This window comes from Schistocerca cancellata, chromosome 8 (genome assembly GCF_023864275.1).
Source record: "Schistocerca cancellata isolate TAMUIC-IGC-003103 chromosome 8, iqSchCanc2.1, whole genome shotgun sequence".
In the NCBI taxonomy this organism is placed as follows: Eukaryota; Metazoa; Arthropoda; class Insecta; order Orthoptera; family Acrididae; genus Schistocerca; species Schistocerca cancellata.
Window position 1 is genome coordinate 502,941,576 of NC_064633.1, and position 17,623 is coordinate 502,959,198.

Below are 17,623 nucleotides of genomic sequence, written 5' to 3' on the forward strand. Positions count from 1 at the left end.
CAACACGTGGGGCGTGAGGTCTCCACAGTACATCGATGTTGTCGCCAGTGGTCGGCGGAAGGTGCACGTGCCCGTCGACCTGGGACCGGACCGCAGCGACGCACGGATGCACGCCAAGACCGTAGGATCCTACGCAGTGCCGTAGGGGACCGCACCGCCACTTCCCAGCAAATTAGGGACACTGTTGCTCCTGGGGTATCGGCGAGGACCATTCGCAACCGTCTCCATGAAGCTGGGCTACGGTCCCGCACACCGTTAGGCCGTCTTCCGCTCACGCCCCAACATCGTGCAGCCCGCCTCCAGTGGTGTCGCGACAGGCGTGAATGGAGGGACGAATGGAGACGTGTCGTCTTCAGCGATGAGAGTCGCTTCTGCCTTGGTGCCAATGATGGTCGTATGCGTGTTTGGCACCGTGCAGGTGAGCGCCACAATCAGGACTGCATACGACCGAGGCACACAGGGCCAACACCCGGCATCATGGTGTGGGGAGCGATCTCCTACACTGGCTGTACACCACTGGTGATCGTCGAGGGGACACTGAATAGTGCACGGTACATCGAAACCGTCATCGAACCCATCGTTCTACCATTCCTAGACCGGCAAGGGAACTTGCTGTTCCAACAGGACAGTGCACGTCCGCAAGTATCCCGTGCCACCCAACGTGCTCTAGAAGGTGTAAGTCAACTACCCTGGCCAGCAAGATCTCCGGATCTGTCCCCCATTGAGCATGTTTGGGACTGGATGAAGCGTCGTCTCACGCGGTCTGCACGTCCAGCACGAACGCTGGTCCAACTGAGGATCCAGGTGGAAATGGCATGGCAAGCCGTTCCACAGGACTACATCCAGCATCTCTACGATCGTCTCCATGGGAGAATAGCAGCCTGCATTGCTGCGAAAGGTGGATATACACTGTACTAGTGCCGACATTGTGCATGATCTATTGCCTGTGTCTATGTGCCTGTGGTTCTGTCAGTGTGATCATGTGATGTATCTGTCCCCAGGAATGTGTCAATAAAGTTTCCCCTTCCTGGGACAATGAATTCACGGTGTTCTTATTTCAATTTCCAGGAGTGTAGGTTGCAGTAGGTACTGGGAGTTGAAGAAGCTTGCACAGGATAGAGTAGCATGGAGAGCTGCATCAAACCAGTCTCAGGACTGAAGACCACAACAACAACAAACATTTAAAAGTCGTTGCTTGTAATTTCACAACTCTGGAACCCTATCTAGATCCCACTAACTATTTACGCATCTTTTTTGGACTGTCCTTAATTATAGCCAAGTGCATCCCGGCGAAATATGTGAATTTGCCACTGATATTGCTCGCAACGTTATTAACGTACAACAGCAACTGCCCCGTCAAACTTTTCTGGGGCGCATCATGAGTTACTTCTTCACTTGCCGATGTCTCTCTATCCAAACTAGCATGCTAGGTCCTCACTCAGTCTGGTCATAAATTTCGCATAATATACCATAGTCGTACGAGCGATGGTAAAAGTAATTGTGGTATCGAGTCAAATGCTTTCCGAAAATTGAGAAATACTCATCCAACCTGACTGCCCTGATCCATGACTTTCGGGATTTCATGTGAGATAGGTCAGAGTTGTGTCTCACTTGATCGATACTCTCGGTATCCAAGTTGGTAGGAACGGAGAAGGTGATTCTGTTCTAGGTATGTCATTACGTTAGAGGTGAGAATATGTTATATGATTTTATAACAAATGCATGTCGAGAAAATTGCACGGTAGTATAGTGGATCAGTTTTGCTACCCTTCAAGTAGACAGGTGTGACATGTGCTTTCTTCCAGTTTCTGTTCACTATCTTTTGTTCGAAGGATGTACAGTAGACCATGGTTAAAGCTGCGCTAACTTAACCGAAAATTCGGTATAGAAGATGATAGAGATTCCGTCGGCTTTAGAGCTTTGTTCACTTTCAACAATTTCATCTGTTTCTCAACACAACTGGTTCTAATATCTATGTCGCTCATATTTGCAGTTACTCGTGTAATTTGGACAATATTCCTGGATTTTCATTTAGAGATGATTATATGAAAACAGATTTCATCGTTTCTATCTTTCCTTTTTTACCCTTAATTTTCGTAGCTGTCTCGTCCATGAGTATCTGACCACTGACGTTGTGAGCATTAACAGCCTTTACATATGTCCAGAATGTCTTTGACATCTGTGAGAGACTCTTCGACAACTTGACAGCCGTCTCCCTGTTTATAGCCCCATCCTTAGTTTTGTTAAAATTACGAGGCAGTCGGATCACGGACTCATGGTGACATTGTGAACCGAAAACAGGTTAACTAAATGAATTAACACCCTATAACATCCACAATTTCGCGCTTTTCGGTAATGAAGTTTCTTTTATGGTATTGTTCTACATAAGAACGAGGAAGAATCAATAAAAATTTTGCCTTGTATGAGCCGTTGTGCGATCGACAGGTCACGCCATGGTCTCTAGTGGAACATATTGGCCTTAGCAGGGCGTGGTTCGCGCGGAGACGGGTGGAGAGGGACAGCGACAGCGAGGCCTGGAAGGCGAGACAAAATGTTCAAACGTGTGTCATTTCCAAATGGACCAAACTGCTGCAGTAGTCGGTCCCTAAAATTACACACCCATGCCCAAGGGAGGACTCGAACCTCCCGCGGGAGGGGCAGCGCAATTCATGAAATGGCGCTTCTAACAGCGCAGCCACCTCGCGCGGCTAAGCGAGACAGTTCGCTTGTGGTAAGGCAGCCGAGTTTGAACCTGGAATGAAGTAGCGTGCCGGCAGTTGATGGCTGGTACACTCTCGGCAATTAACTGATACCAACTCCGACCGTAGCAGCAACCGTAGCACACTAAAGTGGGTTCCACGATTGTAAACCATCATTACCTTGGTTGCGACCGGCAAACGTCTGGTCGTGTCGGCGCGTGCCGTGGGAATGAGCGTGTTGTGTGCTTCAGCAACCGACCGGAATTGTGGACTGACATTGTGTTGAAGTTTTGTGCCGGCTCCACACTGTACTTCCTGGGTTGGTTTATCGGGTGTGCCGAGTGAGCCGAGCACCGCAGTAGCCATGACTATAGATGTCATTTCCTGTGCGAGTACTGTGATTCTTTATTTTAGTGGTTTCCTGGTTGTTTGTTCGAAGTTCACGTCCGTTTCCATATTAGACTTCTGGTTAATGATCCCCCGTCTGTCTCTTGGCAGGAATGTTGCGTGTGCACTGTTAGGAAACTACTGAATTTGTTTCTTTATTTAATGTCCCTGTGTGGGTGTTGTTTGCCAAGTTTGGTCTCCAGTCCCTAGTTGCCTACTATAAGGTGCCGTATTGGTTGCAGCACGTATTTATACATTAATCATGTTCACATACCGCACACTGTTTGTACTGTTACTGGAGCGCACAGTTTCATTTATTGCGTTATTGGGTGTTTGTACTACCAAGTTGTACTGCGTTTCCTTTTATTGTTTGTAAGGATGGGGCCCCTTTCCCTTAATTATTAGGTCTCTCTCATCGAGGACTTTATTTGCATTCGTTAGTGCTGTCTTATTCGTGGCTGTAATATTATTGAAGAGGTTATGTTCAATCTGCTATTACTCATGGGTTCGTTAGCCAACCGAAAGAGTTTGCTTGGATTTTAGGACTCAGCTCCGCGTGCCGATTACTTGCGCGAGTTTCGTACAATTTTTTATTGCCAGTCGAACTTACTGCTTGAGAACTGTTTTTGGAACCTTATTTAAAATTTGGCCGCCTTACAATTTTTATTGATTTGATTCCGTTTACTCATTGAAAAATTATTTACTGGTTTTTCTTGTTGCTGTATCTCTGACTATCATGCAGCGGTGTTCGGAGTATACCAGAAGCCCGGCCCAAATCCTGTACTAGAAATCTGTGTTTCTCTATTAATTAGGCAACCGTTTGTTTTTCTTTTGGTAGATTACGGGTGAAATGTGCCTGGTCGATAGTGCATGTTCCGTGTCCAAAAGCGGCGGCAAGTATAAACACTGTTGGTTTTTGAACTAGCCATACTACGGTATTTAAGGTTCGTTTATTTCTTGAATGAGTGACTGGAATTCGAGTGTAGCGAAAAGGGAGAGAAAGAAACGTAGTAGGTGAATATGGATTGGGGCTAAGATATGAAAGAGGAAGCCGCCTGGTAGAATTTTGCACAGAGCACAACATAATCATAGCTAACACTTGGATTAAGAATCATGATAGAAGGTTGTATACATGGAAGAACCCTGGAGATTCTAAAAGGTATCAGATAGATTATATAATGGTAAGACAGAGATTTAGGAACCAGGTTTTAAATTGTAAGACATTTCCAGGGGCAGATGTGGACTCTGACCACAATCTATTGGTTATGACCTGTAGATTAAAACTGAAGAATCTGCAAAAAGGTGGGAATTTAAGGAGATGGGAATTGGATAAACTCAAAGAACCAGAGGTTTTACAGAGTTTCAGGGAGAGTGTAAGGGAACAATTGACAGGAATGGGGGACAGAAATAGGGTAGAAGAAGAATGGGTAGCTTTGAGGGATGAAGTATTGAAGGCAGCAGAGGATCAAGTAGGTAAAAAGACGAGGGCTAGTAGAAATCCTTGGGTAACAGAATAAATATTGAATTTAATTGTTGAAAGGAGAAAATATAAAAATGCAGTAAATGAAGCAGGCAAAAAGGAATACAAACGTCTCAAAAATGAGATCAACAGGAAGTGCAAAATGGCTAAGCAGGGATGGCTAGACGACAAATGTAAGGATGTAGAAGTTTATCTCACTAGGGGTAAGATAGATACAGCCTACAGGAAAATTAAAGAGACCTTTGTAGAAATGAGAACCACTTGCATGCATATAAAGAGCTCAGATGGAAACCCAGTTCTAATAAAGAAGGGAAAGCAGAAAGGTGGAAGGAGTATATAGAGGGTATATACAAGGGCGATGCACTTGAGGACAATATTATGGATATGGTAGAGGATGTAGATGAAGTTGAAATGGGAGATCCGATACTGCGTGAAGAGTTTGACAGAGCACTGAAAGACCTGAGTCGAAACAAGGCCCACGGAGTAGACAACATTCCATCGGAACTAAGCACGGCCTTGGGAGAGCCAATCCTGACAAAACTCTTCCATCTGGTGAGCAAGATGTATGAAACAGGCGAAATACCCTCAGACTTCAAGCAGAATATAATAATTCCAACCCCAAAGAAAGCAGGTGTTGACAGATGTGAAAATTACCGAACAATCAGTTTAATACGCCACAGCTGCAAAATACTAACACGAATTGTTTACAGACGAATGGAAAAACTAGTAGAAGCCGACCTCGGGAAAGATCAGTTTGGATTCCGTAGAAATACTGGAACACGTGAGGCAGTACTGACCTTACGACTTACCTTAGAAGAAAGATTAAGGAAAGACAAACCTACGTTTCTAGCATTTGTTGACTTAGAGAAAGCTTTTGACAAGGTTGACTGGAATACTCTCTTTCAAATTCTAAAGGTGGCAGGGGTAAAATACAGGGAGCGAAAGGCTATTTACAATTTGTACAGAAACCAGATGCACTTATAGGAATCGAGGGACATGAAAGGGAAGCAGTGGTTGGGAAGGGAGTAAGACAGGGTTGTAGCCTCTCCCCAATGTTATTCAATCTGTATATTGAGCAAGCAGTAAAGGAAACAAGAGAAAAATTCGGAGTAGGTATTAAAATCAATGGAGAAGAAATAAAAACGTTGAGGTTCGCCGATGACATTGTAATTCTGTCAGAGACAGCATAGGACTTGGAAGAGCAGTTGAACGGAATGGATGATGTCTTGAAGGGAGGATATCAGATGAACATCAACAAAAGCAAAACGAAGATAATGGAATGTAGTCGAATTAAGTCGGGTGATGTTGAGGGTATTAGATTAGGAAATGAGACACTTAAAGTAGTAAAGGAGTTTTGCTATTTGGGGAGCAAAATAACTGATGATGGTCGAAGTAGAGAGGATATAAAATGTAGACTGGCAATGGCAAGGAAAGCGTTTCTGAAGAAGAGAAATTTCTTATCATCGAGTACAGATTTAAGTGTCAGGAAGTCATTTCTGAAAGTATTTGTATGGAGTGTAGCCATGTATGGAAGTGAAACCTAGACGGTAAATAGTTTGGACAAGAAGAGAATAGAAGCTTTCGAAATGTGGTGCTACAGAAGAATGCTGAAGATTAGATGGGTAGATCACATAACTAATGAGGAAGTATTGAATAGGATTGGGGAGGTGAGAAATTTGTGGCACAACTTGACCAGAAGAAGGGATCGGTTGGCAGGACATGTTCTGAGGCATCAAGGGATCACCATTTTAGTATTGGAGGGCAGCGTGGAGGGTAAAAATCGTAGGGGGAGACCCAGAGATGAATACACTAAGCAGATTCAGAATGATGTAGGTTGCAGTAGGTACTGGGAGATGAAGAAGCTTGCACAGGATAGAGTAGCATGGAGAGCTGCATCAAACCAGTCTCAGGACTGAAGACCACGACAACAACAATTTCTTGAAAGTTCTCACTGACTATTGGACCAGTCAGGACGCATTATTTAACATCAGTTTTGTCCGGTTGTTTCCGTTGCTTGCCTCTGACACTTCCGCTATACGACGGTACAGTATTTTTCTTATATTGTGCATATCTGCTGAGTACACTTGGACTACGGATTTTAAATCTTAAAGTTTCTGTCGACAAAGAATTTGTAGTTCTTTTATTGTAATGCTACAGTTTTAGTTATTGTATTTAATTTGCTTGCTATTAATCTATCTAGTACAGTTTTATGATTGTTAATTATTCTGTTTCTTAGTAGTCAGTACAACAGGAGATGTTTTTCCGACAGATACTTAATAAATCTAACTCAGTGTTCTCCGTTATAATGAAGAGAATATTCACAACACGAATGATTTTTAGTCCCTCTTTTGCCCAATCCTTCCCACTGCAAACCGCCCAACGAGGGTATTCATTGTTTTACGAAGTTGTACCACCAAACAGAGACAAGAGAATTAATTAAAATGGTGGCTTGTTGTTAAATTCACTCTCTCATCTTCAGTGACATGGGACCTGGGAGTAGTGACCGCGTAAAACACTAAGCGTGAGGCACACCGTAACTACGACGTTTCACGTCAAAGCGCCCTCGCGGGCTCACTGTTACCGTGCCGATTACGTTATTACAACAGTGTCACATTATCGTTTAATTCTATCATTTAGTTAAATTTTTTCAGAATTGTGCCTTCTTAAAAGCTTAATATAGCAGTATGGGATCCTCTCATAAGCTTTTTTTTTATATAAAAATGGTGCTTGTAATTAAACTTTCTGTACTTGACACAGTGAAGGCGGAAATTTATTTGCATCACAGGTACTCAATTTCTCAGGAATGATGTTCAGACTATTCGTTCCGTGATCGCCGTCATTAGAAGTGTTAGTTTCATGATTGTCCATTAGATGCAGGTACAGGTATTGCGACGTAGGATTGAAATAAAAGCGTCAGTTGCATTACAGTTGCAGACAGTCAACATGATTCTGGGCAAGGTGAGCAGGAATTTACCCACAAAAGTGTTTTATCAAAACAATAGCAATTGCGCCGCTGTTCTTCGGAAGTAACAATGAAGTAAAAGAATAAGGAGAAGTCTTCTTTGTGCAGTGTGGTTGAAGAATATGATGGAAATTCGAATTAATGGTGAAATGATCCTGGGAGAGGGCGACGACGAATTGCGACACAAATTGTTGGAGTTTCTGTTGTCACGGCTGAGAATGCTGGACGTAATGTGTGATTTCAAGCAGTGCACGAGCTGTATCACAATAGCCGAACATTCCATGGTGCGCCGTTCAGAAATTTCTGTGAACAGTTGTGAAGTGGTATCCATACAGACTTCACATTACTCACCAAATTTCGGCTCGCGACACAAACATTCGAGTAGACTTGGCTCTTAAGTTTCATGCAATGGCTGAGCTGACGATACGTGACCTAGGAACATTTTATGGAGTGATGGAGCACAGTTCACGCTTGTTAGGCTAGTGATCCTCCACAATTCTAGGAATTGGAGATCGTCACCGCTAACGATCGTTCATGAATTCCACCGCATAGTGAAAGCGTCACTGTGTCGTGTGGTTTCAAGGTACACTTCATAAAAGGCACATATTTCTATGACGAACTTGAACCCCAAGGATGAAGGACATGTAGCGCTAACGGCAGACAATACTGACATTAGTTTCGCCAACGTGTGAACCCTGCTCTACGGCACTGAGCTGTTTCGATGCACGACCGAGCTCCACCTAAGTCGGTTACTCCGTAACACATTTGGAGAAGACCTAATCACTGGCCGATTGTACCAAACTGCTTGGCCATCAAGATCACTAGATTTGGACCTGTGTGATTTCTAGCTGTGGGCTTACCTAAAGTACAGAGGTTACCACTGGGACACTAATATACGTTGGTGGTAGAAAATGAGCGTAGCGTGAAAGGTAGCCAACATCACACCTGTTATGTTCCGGGCAGCAGTAGAGCCATGTGAAATAGGGTTCCAGGGTGTCGTTGATGCAAATGTTCATCTCACGGAGCAACATTCGTCACGTGGAACATAAACATGGTACACAGTTTGTGTTTTATTAGTTACATCCCTTTCCCCATGTCCTTACTCACGTTTCCACAAAGTTTGATTGTCCTTGCACGACTCGTTTTCCATGCGGGCCTTCTGACGTTATGAGAGTTTAATTATCCACACTGTGTGTCACTTTGTTGCTGCCGGCCGATGTGGCCGAGCGGTTCTAGGCGTTTCCGTCTGGAACCGAGCGGCCGCTACGGTCGCAGGTTCGAATCCTGGCTTGGACATGGATGTGTGTGATGTCCTTAGGTTAGTTAGGTATAAGTAGTTCTCATTTCTAGGGGACTGTTTTTTTGACCTTAGATGTTAGGTCCCGTAGTGCTAAGAGCCACTTTCTCACTTCGTTGCTCCTCTCCAGAAAAAACGAAATGCTCATGGATCTTCGGCGTACTGGTGCAAGTCTTTCAGTTTCACGCCGCTTCGCCGAGTTGTACATCGATGACGATGAGATGAAATGATTAAGACAACACAAACACCAGATCCCCGAGCAAGAAAATCTCGGATTCGGCAAGGGACCCAGTGTGTAGAGGCCCTTACGCAAATCACTAGACCACGAGCTGAAGATTCTTGTCGGTAATAACCCTAATCAAGAGTTAAGCGCTGCACAAAGTACTATCGAAATACTAATATGTTACCAATTTCTCATAGAAGTAAACAATTCACATCAGCAGCTTTCAAAGCGCCTGTCTGAAGAGTGACTCTAGTTTTACATTGTGTATATAGGATAATTCAATGACTTTGCGAAAAACATCTAGTAGTGATATATCGCGCATTGGGGAAACTCTAGATCGACACAAATTGGCGGTTCCCTGGGACGCCAGGCTACGTCCTATTTAATTCACGAGCACTGGGACGATAAGATTCCAGGGAACTAGCAGGGTCTGTTAAGCACTCGTCCTGCATGCTACCTATCGCAGTAAAATTGAGATGGTTATTTTTAACAATAAAATCTTAAGGATGGATGTCTCTAAACAGAGAAAGATATTTAGAACCTTGGCGTACCATCTTTCACACAGAGCAGATGACTTACTTACAGGCAACACTTTCCATACGTATTCCATTGCGTACCTACGCAGTGACGCATCCAAAGGGCTCAACCAGTGATTACAGACATGGAACGTATTCACAGTGGCGAATACTGACAACCATCAACTCTATAATCGAATCAAGAGAGCGATAATTTGTGCCGGACTAGGGCTAGAACCCGTATTTCCTGCTTTTCGCGAGCGGTCGTTTTATCATTAGGCTATCCGAGCACAATTCATAACCTTACCCAAACCTCCACATGTCGTCAACCAGGAGTCTACAAACTGCAACCGTACATCAATTAAGTATATTCATATACAGGGGAGACATTTTTATTGTAGCTCGGTTGCCCGTATTCAGCGGATAAACACGATACTGCAGTGCCATAGGTACTGTCTCATTGTAATCATTAAAGAGCCTGACGGCGCACAATTTGACTCTATCACAAGGTGTTCCCTCTGTGAATTGCTTAATACGCCCCACATATTTATCTCAACACCCTGTATATTTCCCTACCTATTTTTCCCGCAGAATCTGCTCTCCCTGGCTAGGCATATAATAATAGAAAACCATTGACCCTGAGATTATGAATTTTTGTGAAATTATGGGTTACAAAGTAGAGTTTGCGAATAACATTTGAACATTTGAAAAGCGGTACAGTGTTCTCTACCCTCGTTTTCTTTTACTGCTTACAACCAACAGCTATGAATGGTGTTTAGTTTCTGACATGAAGGGATGGTTGTGTGTGTCACCATGAGAAAGGAGATCGACGTACACATGTAACAGTCCAAACATAATTGAGAAACCTCTATCCTAATTTGCTTCTAAGAGCTTGGAACCATGACAGCATTCATCTTACACAGAGCGACCGGGTAATCAATTGTTTGTATTTTTATTGTACGTCTGTGGTGTCAGATATCTGTTACAACTTCAGAAGCTGATCGCTCATTATCATTCCGAGGACATTCTCCGATCGTTTCATCGCTGGTTGCCATTTTGTGATGTCTCGTGTATCACTTTAAAAAGATGTATAATCATATTCTGGGCCAGTTATTTTAACGATACGTTTGTAACACAAGTTCACTAACGTACAAAGCAGATCAAGTCGATACGATTGTTAATCTGTTACAGGTAACCACGGGGAGTCATGTGAATCAACGCTTTATCTCTCCCAACCTGACGAGATTTCTTTCTTCCCTTATAAGCAGAGCTATGACGTCCACAAATATTGGCAAAGTTAAAAACATCTCCGCAGCTCTACTACGATACCAGCGCCATCGGTCTTCTGTTTTTCTCTTATTTAAAAATTATGTCTTGTTGCCTTCCTGGGGAAAGTAGTGAGACACGCATTATATATTGGAGTCTATAATTTGAGTAATTAGATTACAGCATCGTTACCATAATTCCTCAAGTGTGTTGCTCTGACGTTATTTTTAGCCCACCACCCCTCCTTTCGTCCCAAAAAAGAAAATAATTCATTAAAACATTGCGCGTATACAAACCGCTATGGTCTGTGTTTCATAGATGTGCAATATATCTGCAAGGTGAGAGGGAACAGGGATGTAATGTTCATATATAAAGCTCCCCTCTCTGTAAAGTTGAAAATGAAATGCGCTAAAACACACTGCTCGTGGTGCTGCATTAGCGCAGGTATATTCCTCTAGGAATTCAGTATCCAATAGGAGTTGCAGAAAATACACCAGCCAGCGCTGCACTGCTACGGTGCAGAACTCGTTCTTATTTAGAATCGCTTAAAAAAGAATTACGGAAGCGTACTAATGGAAACTAAATAAGGACGAGGTGAGAGAGAGAGAAAAACGACGAATGAAAAGAAAAACTGAGTTCCCAAACAAAGGCTGTGGTCGTGAAATAACAAGCTGAGGAAGATAATGAGGCGAATAAAACTGGACTCGGCAATCGATTGCGCTAATGGTGGCTTATTTTGTCCCCCACTGTGGCCGTGGTTCCCTGTTAATTTCTAATAACTTGGATGCCTTCAATTCACCGTCACTAGAAGCTGCTACAATGTTGTCAACAGGCAGTCTTCATACACAATATACAAGTGATTCAGCTACTGTTACGTCTTACGCAACGCCTTCAAAAAACACGTGTGAGATTTTCATACTCTCACACTCGCTATACGCAAACTATTAGTTCTACAGGAAAAACGAAGAGGATCTTTTTACAAGAATTTTGATGTAGTTTTTGTACTATGGTATACCTTTGCTGGAGGCCACAGCTTTTGAGTTATTGAAGAAAAACGCGTTTGAAGGTCACTTTGTACGTTTTTCTTGAATAATGTCTTCTCTCTGTGAGACTGACAGTCTGTATGTAGCGAGCGAGAGAATATGAAAACCTTTCGCGTTGCCGGTTGCATAAAACCCATTGGTATGGTGAGCTGAATCATACTGTGTATTAGAGAAGAGGAGATAATCACATTTGAATCAGTTTTACTAATTTCTCCAACTGTATCTTAAATAGTAACACGCTATATTTCTCCCATACAACCTAGTGCTGCATTTAACCACGGTGGCCATATCGTGATCCACGGTGACACTGCAACAGAAGATTACAGTCACGTTTCCTATCAGTTTTAGCATGTTTCTCGGAAACCTTTGAAAAATTTTTAAAAATTAAAAAAAAAGTTATATCACTGTATTTGTCTTTTTGAGAGCTTTTGAGTGCCATTGGAAAGTGTGCCCTCTTCCATCCCAAACTAGATACATTCCTCCTTTAATACCTCGGTTGATAAAATAAGTGTGTGAAGAATATTCGCACAAAACCTCGTTTCGATGTATTTAATAAAAGAGGTGTTACTGCATACGGAATGCTTTACATCCCACAATGAAATAAGCCCACATAAGCTTTGCTCCGAAAATCAGGCAACTGGTGAGGCAGTTGTAAGTGTTCACAGTGTCCTCCTGTTACATCTATACGCGTATGCAGTGTTTGTATCATGGATTTACGCACTTTCTTAAATACTACCTTGTGGTTTACGAGTACAAGACACACTTACGAAATATCTCTGCATTATAGATGTCTGTTGCACAAATCCTGCAGTACAATAATCTCAGATGTGTCCATTCAGATGACCAGAATGGTATTTTTTTTATCGCAGCATTTGTTGCCTGTCCTTGTTATATGATTTCATGGCGGCGTGAGGCTGCCTGTAGCCGTTCTGGAAACATTGTCATCACATTGGTAGTACAGACAGATTCTGCTGAAATGCACAATACTGTGAATTTGTACACGCATTTCACAGGCATCTTAAAAATTCCAGTTCAATAACACACTTGGCGTAAAGCTCTGAAGAGGAATATTTGCGATAGATCTTACAGGTATTACTCCTGCGGGAGTAAAGCAAAACAGCTTCTTAGTACGCCAACTACAACGCTCGTTCCAAAAATTATCGAATTTGGAGCTATGCGAGTTTTATAAGTAAGCTTCCAATAATATCAAAGATAACAAATAATTTACTTTGAACATATTAGACACAAGCATTCAGTACGTCAAGGAATAAATACTACGTAATAAACTTATGAGAGCTGAATAAGTGTACAACGAAGAAAACTAAAAGCAAATTAACAGGAGAAAGATAATTTTCACTATCTGGTATAGACACTAGTACATTACACAGATCTAAAGTTTACACATTCGTCTTGAAATAAAGTTTTCGCTAGCAAAATTTAGTTATGTTTTTCAAACCCATCAGTTAAGTGAAAAGTCAGTGTGACATTAGCAACGGAGACTGATCGGGATAACACAAAGCATAGGATGGCATTTCATGCACTAACTTTGTTCAATGTGGTTTGAGCACACTTTGAACTATTTTCAGAAACGAAATTCTACTGTTTTCATTTTTTGGTATAAAATTTCTTATCTTTGTTCGTTCATAGCGAGCCCGAGTTATTAATCACACTGACTCATTCTCCACCTCTTAGAAATTAGTAGCGTAAGTCATGTGGGTGCTGCATGTTACCATATTCTAGTGAAACTGGCCCTTAGCTTCTTCTGTTACAAGTGATTTACGGAACGCAATTTCAGAACTCTGGCTGCTCAAGTTTGTTTGCTAATAAAGCCGTTCAACGTCAGGAATCACACTTATAGTAAGGTTTATCCCAAAAAACATCTGATCTGTCCAAGATAATGAAGAAGAACGCATCTGTAACTGAGCCGTTTGTCGGCTCTCAACATATATCGCGGTGTAAAGACTGTTCTGAGTCCTTCCATTCCATCGTTAATTGGTTCTTTCATATTTATCGTTACGCTGCGTGCGATTCTGTTGAGATTCCCCTCCGGCGGCGTGTCTGGTCTTATCGACCTTCGAGTCGTTGCTTCCTGTTTGCCTTGTGTAAGGGAATACGATGTTTGTGGGGATGGCCGGTTGGTTGCCTAGCGGTGACGAGTCGGTCGGTCGGTTTTTAAAATCGGGAATTAGAGAATGTCGTACGATGAGACCGCGGCGTGGCGGAGAGTTGGCTGTTGGTCCGAGAAGCCGCGTGGTCTATCCTGGCAGTGCGAGACGAGTGGGACGAGTTGAAGGGACAAGGCTGTAAGTTCTTGCTTTGAGCGCCCGGGGGCCACGGCTGTGGTTCAGAGTCACTACTTGGTGGGAGCGGCAACGGATGTCTTTAAATTTTCCGTCTGATGGACTAGTAACTCGCCTAACCTGAGGAGTGGTATTTCGCCGCCGTGGGTGCAGAGAAGTCGAGGGCTCCGGTAAAAGAGCGCGTGGCTGCGGGACTGTGCCCAGTTGGGTACGCTGGCGACGGATACACGGTCTGATGTGAGGAACCTTTGCATCGGAGTTCACCTGCTGTTTCTCTGATAAACTGCAAGTTAGGTTGGTTAAAGGTTTAGATGTTAATTGAAGAATTTTGGTTTGTGCAACCAGCGTCTTTTCTACCTTGTGGCCTCCTGCGTTTGGGTTTCGTGTCCCTGTCGCGGTTGGATTTATAGACAGTGATCTTTACCGCTTCTTATTAAAACTGCCCGGTATTTTTGGGCAGTGATTATTGTTTTAGATTACATTTTTTCTGCCTTGTGGCCTCCTGAGTCCGGACTTCCTGTCCCCGTCGCCGGTGTTATTATAGACAGTGATCTTTAGCTTTCTTATTAGTAATGCCTGGGAGGAAGTGTACTTTTGGGCAGGGATTATGTCTCCTGATTTGATTCCTCCTCCTCCCCTGGTCTCGTGTGAGGTCGATGTGATTGCTGAATGTAAGGCGTTGTGGGTCTGTCAGTCTGCTTCTAGCCTGAGCAACCTTCGGGAGACAATTGTGGCCGCCCTTACATCCGGTCAGCTAATTATTTCATCCCAGGACATTTTGGTGGCAGGACATGGTATTAAAGTTGTTAGTTATTGTAAAATGTTAAATGGTTGTGTTTTACTCTGATTGTTTTTTGGCCACTGCTTAAAAAGTTTAAGTATGCCTTTCATTGGTGGGTTTTTAAAACTACGTGCCTTTAAAATTGTTAGTTAATGTAAAAGGTGAATGACTGTATCTTTACTTTGATTGTTTTAATCTACTTGGCATCCTTTGAAAATGCTAGTTCTGCCTCCTTGTTAGCGAGCGCTTGTAATTTAATATCTAGTGGCAAAGTTTAAAAGAAGTTCGCTCCCTACATGTTCGGTAGCGAAATTGTACGCAAATTGGTGGTTTTTGTTTCATTACTTGAAAAGGTTTAATTTGTTATTAAATGCTTTATCAAAATCGGTTTTAAGTAAAATGGCTTAGCCGTTAAGTGTAAAGTAATTGTTTTGAAAAGGCACTCATGCCTACTAGCTTTTTTGGATCTGTTCCTGGTCAAGTGATAAAGAAATGACTTTTAATGGTTGAAGTAATCAATAAAGAAATTGTAAATTGCTACTCGACAGTAACCAACTAACTTTGCCCCCGTTGCCCAACTGCGGGTTTTCCTTGATTAATCGTAACACCCGTCTCAGTAACGATGAAATAGCCTACAGACTATCACGAAACGAGTTACTGAATGCCACATAAAACAACACAACTTTTCAAGGTCGCAGAGCACTACTGAAAAGAAACCTCACCAGTCAAATGCTTTTCGTATCTGTATTAACCTCCTCTCGCTACGTGGCTCACCTGGAATCATGGCACCAGCGACCGCCAGCTGAAATAAAGTTTGCGATTTTCAAACGCCTTTGTACTAGGACGGACATCGAACATTTCAGTCCTGTATCCCAGTAAGATGTACCGCAATATGTCGAAATGAAGTCAGTTTTTGTCTTTGTTAATGTAATGAAAAGGCAAGACGTTCAGTTATTTAAAATGCCGTAAGAGGGTAAGTAATTTTAATGATTGTTCAGGAGAACTTATACAACCTACAGCCACGCTCTGTCCATGATATCAGTATTTTCAGTACCTGAGTCGCAACCTTCAAACAGAATAATTTCACAAAGATGCTTCTGACGTATACAAACATTGCAGACATAAGTCAACAACAAAATTTCTGACGCCACCAGATCACGTGAGGAGCCGTGGGCTTAGCTTTGTCCAAAGGTTGACAGAAGGAGCACAAAATCATTCAACATCTCAGTTTCTACTCTTAAACAAACGCACTCTTGGTTTGAAAGAGCATCCTTTCTACATAAGATTTCATTTCCCATAAGCCTCAGAGTGGAGAGTCGACTAGACAAAGGCTGAATGAAACCCTCCTTACAACTTACGGGGAATGCAAAAGTCGCCTTTATTAACCCTCATCATTTTCAAAAAATATTTACAGCAGGTATTGCCCAAATGAGGCAAGTATACCACTAGTCCTTATAGGAACTTAGTGCCCATGGATTCGAGATAAGGACAATCTGAATCCACACAAAGCAACTTGCTAAGAACTCGCAAGGTCACCGGTGATGCATCTCTGTCTACAGGCTGTCATAAACCTTTTGGCTGAGATTGAAACTGGTGATAGTGGGTCCACAGCCAATTATATCGAGATAGGGAACCAAACGTCGGAAATGCATATTTATTGGGTTATGGTCTCAGACAGCGCACACCGCGTAACAACAACGTGGCTCACAGTATAACTGTGCAAACTGACGACCGCCAGTCTCAATGCATGCGTGGTAACCGCGCTAGAATCTCTGACGCACTCTCTAAGAGATCCATGGTGTCTGTGGTACCAGCAGACAGACACCTCGGACAGTATCAAACACGTCTCCATCCTTTTCTACGGGAGTTTCGTACATCAACGTCTTGACATAGCCCCAGATGGGATAAAAATGAATTTAAGGTGTGGCATTGTTGACCAAGAGGCCCCATTCGGGGAAGTTTGGCCACCAAGTGCAAATCTTATTTCAGTCGGCGCCACACTGGGCGACCCTCGTGCCGGTGATGAGGATGAAACGATACATAGGAGGCAAGCACGTTACCACTCAGCTCTCATCTAAACAGGCGGACACTGCAGAGGAAACATTCCGTAACTATGAGGTCCGGCAATCGCACTTGCCGTGGGGCAGGACCTCCCCTTTCAATCGGACGATGACGGTACGAGTTGTTCATATGTTCGCGGACATTAACATCGAAGTGGTCTTGTGTACTGTCTTGTTGGAACCACATCCTTCCGCTGGCAATAAAGTGTACAGTCTCCATGAATAGTGGCAGCACATCACGCAGGAACTCCAGGAAATGAGAACCAGTTAAACAAGGAGGCAGCATATAAGGTCCTATTAGTTGATCTTGGTCAATGCCCAGCCGTAGTTGACAGAAGATCTTTGCTGGTGGCCACCAATATGGAGGTTGTCCTCACTCCAGGCATGGCAATACATGCAATGAGACTGGCGGTCATCACTTTGAACAATTACATTGAGCTACGTTGTTGTTACGCGGTGTACGCTCTGTATGTCCCTAAGACAATAAGTATCGATTTCCGACCATTGGTTTCATATCTCAATATAATCGGTTCTGGGCTCACTATCACCTGTTTCAACTTGACGCGAAAGCTTTGAAGACCCTATATACGCGAACAACTGCAGCATTTGT